The 8,382-nt window shown below is 36.8% G+C and overlaps 1 pseudogene; it reads left to right on the top strand.

Moving 5' to 3' along the window:
* The first annotated feature begins 6,928 nt into the window (after positions 1–6,928).
* Positions 6,929–8,234, top strand: LOC102498370 (protein SGT1 homolog; annotated as a pseudogene).
* The last annotated feature ends 148 nt before the right edge of the window (positions 8,235–8,382 follow it).

The raw sequence follows: 8,382 nt of genomic DNA on the forward strand, positions 1-8,382 counted from the left end.
AATCCTACCGTATATCGTACTGATCAATATGAAACTGCAGGGCTTATCTTTGCCAGATCCAAGAGATAAATATATCTAACTTTTGGGTTGTCAGAAAGGCATGACGTATTTTTTCTATGGACAAAGGCATCATGATTTTTCCGACAACCCAAGAATATACTACTGTTTTTTGGGGGTTTTTTGTTTTTAGGTTTTTTTGAGATAGAAAAAACCCTCAGCCTATGGATTATGGCGGAATAAACATGCATAAGTAGTACCTGAATGTATGTTTTCCTTTGCAGAAGCTTTCCTCTTATTTGGTTTTCAGAAAAGAAAAACATTTATGTCTCATTTTGGAAGATAGAGATTGCTGTGGTCCTTCTGTTCTTACTGATCACAGAGCTGCCTTTTGTGGAACACATCTATCATGAGAAAATCGTCTGCAAGATCTTTTAAGAACAAAGTACAACAGTTAGCCGTAATACCTCTGATGTAGTGAGAGAATAGAAAATAATCTTAATTGGTTTCTTAGCTCCATGCAATCAGGCTTATCACCTTATTTATGATAAAAGGGTTATAATTGTCTGTATAACTCTTTTGTCCCTTTAATTTTTCTTTATTATCCTTTCCAAAACCAATTTTCGAAACAACACTTGTTTTCTTATTTTCATCAGCTGAATAGTTCTCATTCTAAATTTATGTCATATAAAGCAAGAATGTTCTAAGACCCTTGTTAGGAAATATTTGGTTATTCCCAAATTCAAGAATGACTTTTCAGAATTTTAAGTTATGTTTTGAGTAGATATTATGCTCTTTGGTTTTAGCATAATGTTTAAGGTAGCACTACATGTTGAAATTTGAAGTTCTACATGTATGAAATTTGAGTTAGCTCTACATATTGGAATTTGCACTGCTGAAAATGCTGTCTGAGAAATCAGACCAGCCAGTGACATATTTCTAATATTTAATTGTATATCTGACAACATTGGCAAACAAGACTTTATTCTAGTCTAGGCTTAATAATGTACTTTCCCATACTACCTGTCTGGGAGGCACATTGAGAGGATACGTATGGAAATGGTGAAGTTTGAATCAAAGTAATTACATTGTAAAGATTTAGAATCTTTATTAGAATTACAAAAGGCCAATAATATAGTTTATTATTCTCCTACTTCAACTCTTTGACATGTAATCCTATAGACTGCGGTACTGATTTATTCCACAGATTGCTTTAAAAAGGGCAGCATCAGTGATTTTCATTTACAAATTACTGTGTCTTGTTGTCAGTATCTTCTAAAATATTATTCTCAGCATATGTGATTCATGAAGACAGGCAGATGGTAAATTTCCCTTTGGCAAATACATTAAAACTCTTTCATTCTGTCGTCCTTTTGCAAATTCTTATTCTTATGAGCTCTTACTGTTAACAAATTGGGTGAGATAATGTCTTTAGGAGTATGATACTTTGAAGAGGGAAGATAAATTCTTTTCTCTTGGTTATAGTTCACTTACATCCACAGCAGCCATAGATCACTGAAATGTTAAAGGTCACATGAATACCAGCTTGTGGCATAAGCTCTCTTCATTTGTTCTACAGAGCTTCGGTTATGCATTTAGCTGGCAAGTTAAATCACGCCCTTCTCTGTTAGGTCACTAATAGCAGTCAGAGGAAGAAAGCCCCTCTGACTATCACCATTAGAAGCTATTTCACAGACAATGGAGCCAAAGACACAAAAAGATCGGAAGTCAAAACCAGATGATGGAAAGGCGGGGTTGTCACCGCATGAGAAGTTGGAAGAAATAAGCAGTTATAAACCCTATCAATCTAAAGAAACCTAAAGCCTCCTGTTTCTCTTTAGAAATATACTTGAGAATCAATGTTTTCCGTCACTTTCCTGATGTTGTGTTTGTTAATGACATAAAAGGTTAAGAATGTGCATACATTTGAATTGCTATAACTCACTCAACCTCAGGGCTGATATGCTCCCTCTTGGTGACCCCCTAGTCTTTGTTCAACTTCAACAAAGCCAGACTCCATGGTTTTCCAGCAGAAGAAAACACCAACCTCTGATGTTCATGAATATGTTGGTTTGGGTTCTAGATCACTTTCCCAAAAGCCATGGACAAATGACTGAATTTCCAGTATTAGCTTTGGAGAATCTCTACAAATAATCATATATTGGTGAAAAATTGTTCCATAAAGATCATTCATAGCCTAGTGAGCCCCATTGTTCCTGGCCCCCCCACCTTCCGCCCTGTCTACTTTCTCATTTCATCCCAGTTTTCAGCAGAAACAGCAGAAGAGTGGGGGCAGCACAAATTGAACATCTCTCAAAATTTTATTATGAGCTTTGTACAGAAACTACTAGAGTTGATATGACAACGAAAAGCAGTCAGCTGAAACTAAGTAATTAATGGAAACAAGTAAATTAGCTAAATTGGCTTTCAGAGAATCTGACGGACTGCTTCCTTTGTGTTCTGATCAATCCTCATAGGATGCATCTATGTGTTCAAGGGCAGAACTGTGTGAAATCTGTACCAGATAGCAACACTCCATCACAACTGTGAGATGGAAGCTCTCCCTAGACAGCACACTCCACAAACACAGCACTGCAGACATTGACAACACTTTGTGATGCCGGTAAAATGCAGTGAGTTAGGCTAAGAATCAGAATCATTTGGCCACACCACGTTGGGGATAGGAGTACTGACAAATGTATAGCTCTTGCTCCCGAGAAATTCTTCCTGGGGTCTAATCCTTTACTTTGTTCTTCTCCTCTTTTCATAATGCTTTTTGCATCAATAGGGTGACCAAATATGACTGCACAGAATGTGGACGGGACAACTCCGGAGGGTACCAAACAACTAAACTTCATAGTCCATGTGCTTTGTGTTACTATATTACTGTACCTGCCATATTACCCTAAGCCCATGAGAGAATGGGGAACATAGACAGGCTTACTGTGTCACTTTAGGTTGGATGCAAAACTCCATTTGTATTTGGGAGAATGAAAAAAGAGTAAGTATGTCGGTTACATGAAAGCAAACTAAGACTTGTATTGTGTTTTCTGATATGCAAGTGGCCTTCCCATACACTACTTTATACCACAGAATGGTAAAAACTCTACGAGTTAAGTGTTAGGTTATCCCTAAAGAAGGAAATCTAACTCAACAGAAGAAAGTTTGAAGTCTGAGAAAGTTTGGCACTTGTTCAGTTTCAAACACTCAGTGACTGAGGGGCCAGGGACTTTAAATCCAGCTTCCTGAATTTGTATCTGATACCACGTCAACCACATTGCACCACATAATACCATTAATATATTCATGAAGCTACCAAAAGATTAAGCACTATTCCACACAATGTCTACAGAGCATCAAAGAACCATTTAGTCAATTAAAATGTGTAAAATATTTTCTTTTGGATACTGACAATGTTTAGTAGTTGGTTAAGGGTTCTGAAAAGTCCTGAAGAAAAGAAACTCTGACTTTGCCTTTTTCGGCATTTCCCTTAGTAAATTGTTAGTCCATTTTACAATTTTCCCATTTAATAGCAATCAACAAGACATCTCAGGTAGTATTAATAGGTAAAATAAAAGATGCCCAATAACATTTGAATTTTAGATTTAAACATTTTACTGTTTGTATAAGTATACTATATAGGATCTACTTAAATAGAGTTATTTGTTTTACTTTTTTACCTGAAATTCTAATTTAACTAATATCCTATGTATTTATTTAGTGAGTATTCCAACCTTACCTTGAGAAATATAACATTCTCTTTTCTGTAGCTACTAAATAAATAATATAATGTAAGAAGAGAAATACTAAGCATATCTAGAATTTTATTTATTTTATCATACTGAAGAAACATTAGAACAGGAACTATGATAATAACTGTTGTGCACTAATGAGAAAAATAATGCAGAATATCAGAACACAAACCATAGAACTTTATACTATTGAAATATATGTTGGGGTTCTAATGATGGCCCCTTTTTCCCCAATGTTCTGTGAGTATTTTGAGTTCTAGAAAAGACTTACAGAGCAGGCACATAGCACAGTCAGGCAAGCCAGCTGAAAATTGGGAAATAGTGTGCCTTGGGACTGTAATATAGGTCCATAACACTACTGTGAACACTTCTTTCTCATCTCCACTTGAATGACCTGCCAGGACTGCAGTACTATAGCATTACCTTTTCTGATAAATAATTTAGAAATTGCTTTCATCTTTGACTCTGTTCTCTCTGTATTCACATATATCTCATCCTTTTTTTTCTTTTTCCTTCAATTCTCCATTTTATACACACATGCACCCAATGTATGTTTCAAGTTACTGGGGCTGGGACTCAAACCCTGGTCAACCATATGGGATCTGGCTCCCTCTGTGCAGTGGTTAAGTGCTGCACTATGGTGCTGGTCCCAGAAAACTTCATAAAATGTTTTCTTATTTACATCTACTTGTCATGCATCTTTCTGGCCTGCAATATGAGTTTTCAAAATGTATATGCAGTGTGTGATAATCAAATCAAGGGTATTTCCATATACATCTTTTCAATAAAGAACTTTGTATTCTTTTGTCTGTTAAATGATTTGTTTTTGCTGAGCCCCTCTAACCCATCTTCCACTATCTACTGTCCTACCATATATCTCTGGTATCCATGCTTGTCCTCCTTACTATTATGATGTTGAATCTTTCCATTTCTGCTGTAGAGTGCAGACAGTTGGTAAAGATTGAGCAGGGATATACCATGTTTGCCTTTCATAGTCTGGTTTATTTCACTTAGCAGTAAATGTTCCAGACTCACCCACTTTATATCAAATGACAAAGTCTCATTGCTCGTTATAGCTGAATAATATTCTGTAGTGTATATGTGCCACATTTTTAAATCCAATCATCAGTTACTGGACACCTAGGTTGATTTCATGTCTTAGCAATTGTGAATAATGCTGCAATAAACATGGTCATGGAAGTATCAGTCTAATTACTTTTTAAGTCTCCATCAGTCCTATCTTCACAACAACTTTATCTCTTTCCTTTAAGAGGTAATGCCATCCTTGCCACCTTTTTGCAGATCCTCCTAATTTTGCCTACACTTCCAATGTCTCCTGAGGGATCTCCCTATCTCCAATATCTTCTTTCCATAATACCTTCTTTATATAACCACCAGGGTCCCTTAATAAGGACATTTCAGATAGCTCTTTTTCACTCAAAAATTTGCAACAATTTCTGCTAGACAGCCTGCAGAAGCAATTTGCTTTAAGGAAGCAAGTAAAGGCATTGAAGATAGAATTTACTGAGTGACCTGTACATGCTTTATACCTCTCTGAGTTTTATATTCCTCACCTATGAATGGGGATAATAATATTCACTTTATATGGCAGTGTTAGAGATTTGATTACCCAAGGCATAGAAAATGTTCATTACATTTAGTATTATTATTATTATTTGGAGAGATCTTTGCTACAGGGCGCGTGCACTTGCCAGACAGACAGAGACAGACAGAGAGACAGAAAGCGAGAAATCACTCCCCAGGGGGGATGGCAATGCTGCAATCCCTTCTCCATTCCCCTCTTGTGATCTTGGGCATGCATGCACACGCGCCCGGCATGAGTTTTAAGCCACCGGGTCCGGGACGCAAACCGTAATTGACTACGTGGGAGTCCAGTGACATAGCCATTATGCTAACTGCTGGTACCATATTATTATTATTATTATTATTATTATTATTAATACTTTTAGTTCATTCGCTGCCAAAAGGAACACATTGCAATTTTATTTTATCTCCACCAAATACATCTCAATGAACTTAGAATGAAATTTGGAAGATCTGGCTGCAAAGCAAATGTTCAGCCTCGTCTTCCCTCTCCTCTCTGAGCTTCAGTCACACATGTCTTATGGATTTTTTTTCCAACAAAACCTTATTCAGTTCATTCAGAAAACATTAGCAAAATAAATTTCAGTTGCAATTTCACATGTATCAAAAATACAGGTGATATTTATGGTAATAACTTATAGATAAAAGTTAATAATAAACTATGGTTTCACAAAAGATTGTAAATATTTTGCACACTAGTTCTTTCTTTTAGGCCAAGTGCTCTTTTGATGACAGATACACACCGTTGTGAACTATTTCAGACAATAAAAAAAGTTTTGATTTGCTTTTTTTCTTATAAACAAAATTTTATCATGTATAATCTTTTTCTCTTTTTTCTGTTTTTTGTTTGTTTGTTTGTTTGTTTGTTTTAATCCACCATCCACCACTTATGCTCTACCAAACACTTTCCCCCTTACTTTCACTGGCATCCACACTAATCCTCGCTGCCATCATATCTTCAGATATTTCAACCTCTGCCATGAAATGCAGACTCAGTACAAATCAAATGGAGTTATACAACATATATTTTGAAAAGTTTGGCTCACTTTGCTCAACATGAAATCATCTATATTCATTCATCCCCTTTGAATTGAACAATAGGATCTCATTGTTTGTTATAGCTGTGTAATATTCCATAGTGTATAAGTTTTCTAATCCAATCCATATTGGACACTTAGGCCAAGAAAATACTTTACCTTAAAATTTAAAAAAAAATTTTTTGTTTTAAATGAAGACAGAGAGAAGGATACAGAAGTCTTTACCATTCAAGAGAGAATGGGGTCTGGAGGGTGAATTCTCAGCAAAAAATCTTCATTTCTCTAGTCCCTGAAAGCACTAGTTCTCAGCTCTTATGGAGGAGTCAGTCTTCTTCTGAAGACCTGACCTGACCCTTGCCTCTCCTAAATGGGAGGGATAAAGGATATTATTTGCAAGATAAAGGAGGATCTGAGAGCCAAGAAAATCCTTTACCTTAAATTCTTTTTTTAAAGTCCAGAAGCTTCCCCCTTGGGCTGTGGTGGACGTGATAACTGCAGTAGTAATAGCTCTAGGAGTGGCAACAGTGACTCTTAGAGATGGTGACTGCTGCATCAGGACCTGCACCGACCCAGAGGTTTTTCCAGAGCTTCTCATATGCTCTGATCAACACAGACCCCCAGGCAGCATTAGAGGAGCTGACTAAGGCTTTGGAACAGAAATCAGATGATGCCAGTATTACTGTCAAAGAGTTTATCATCGCATTCTTCTTGGGAATTACTGTGATGCTATTGCCGATGCAAAGAAGTCTCTTGAACTCAATCCAGATAATTTCACTGCTATGCTGAGAAAAGGGTATGTGAACACCATGGAAAAAACTATGCTGCTGCTCTAGAAACTTTTAAAGAAAGATCAAAATAGATAGTGTAGATGCCGATTTCGTTGTCTGGATTAAGAGGTATTGATTGAGATGCTCAGAATGGATCAGAATCTGAGGTGAATCATTCTGCATCCCAGCAGACTCACCAGTCAAAAATCAAGTATGGGGACCAGCAGTTGACACAACTGCTACGTTGCTGGACTCCCATGTAGTCGACCGTGGTTTGAGTACAGGACCCAGTGGCTTAAACTCACTCCAGGCACGTGTGTATGCATGCCCAAGATCCTGAGAGGAGAATGGAGAAGGGATTACAGCATGGCCATCCCCCCTGGGGGATGATTTCTCACTTTCTGTCTCTCTGTCTCTGTCTCTCTCTGTCTTTCTGGCAAGGGCACATGCCCTATAGCGAAAACCTCGCCGAAAAAAAAAAAAAATCAAGTATGACTGGTATCAAACAGAATCTCAAGTAATCATTACATTTATGATGAACATTCAGAAGAATGATGCAAATGTGGAATTTTCAGAAAAAGAGTTGGCTGCTTTGGTCAAACTTCCTTCTGAAGAGGATTGCAATTTGAAGTTGAGACTTCTTTATCTTATAATACTAGAATAGAGCATATTTAAAGTGCTTTCAACAAAGATTGAAGTTAAAATGAAAAAAAAAAAAAAAAGAGGCTGTGAGATGGGAAAACTAGAAGGGCAAGGAGATGTGCCTAAACCAAAACAGTTCATCACAGAGGTAAAGATCCTCTATCCATTGTCATCTACGCTGTTCAAGACACTGGGATAAATTGGTTGGCGAGATCAAAGAAGAAGAAAAGAATGAGAAGTTGGAGGGAGATGCAGCTTTAAACAAATTATTTCAGCAAATCTATTCAGATGGTTCTGATGAAGTGAAACGTGCCATGAACAAATCATTTATGGAGTCCAGTGGTACAGTTTTGAGTACCAATTGATCTGATATAGGTAAAAGGAAAGTTGAAATCAATCCTCCTGATGATAATATAGAATGGAAAAAATATTGAATAAATTAATTTGATATCAAAAATAAAATTTTTAAAAAGGAAAATTTTTTAAATTGTTTGAAAAGACAGAGATAGAAAGAGATAGAGACAGAAAGAAAGATACAGGGGGCCCTACAACTCAAGAAAGAATGGGGTCTGGAGGGTGAAT

Source organism: Tupaia chinensis, unplaced genomic scaffold (assembly GCF_000334495.1).
Source record: "Tupaia chinensis unplaced genomic scaffold, TupChi_1.0 Scaffold000410_1, whole genome shotgun sequence".
NCBI classification, from domain to species: Eukaryota; Metazoa; Chordata; class Mammalia; order Scandentia; family Tupaiidae; genus Tupaia; species Tupaia belangeri.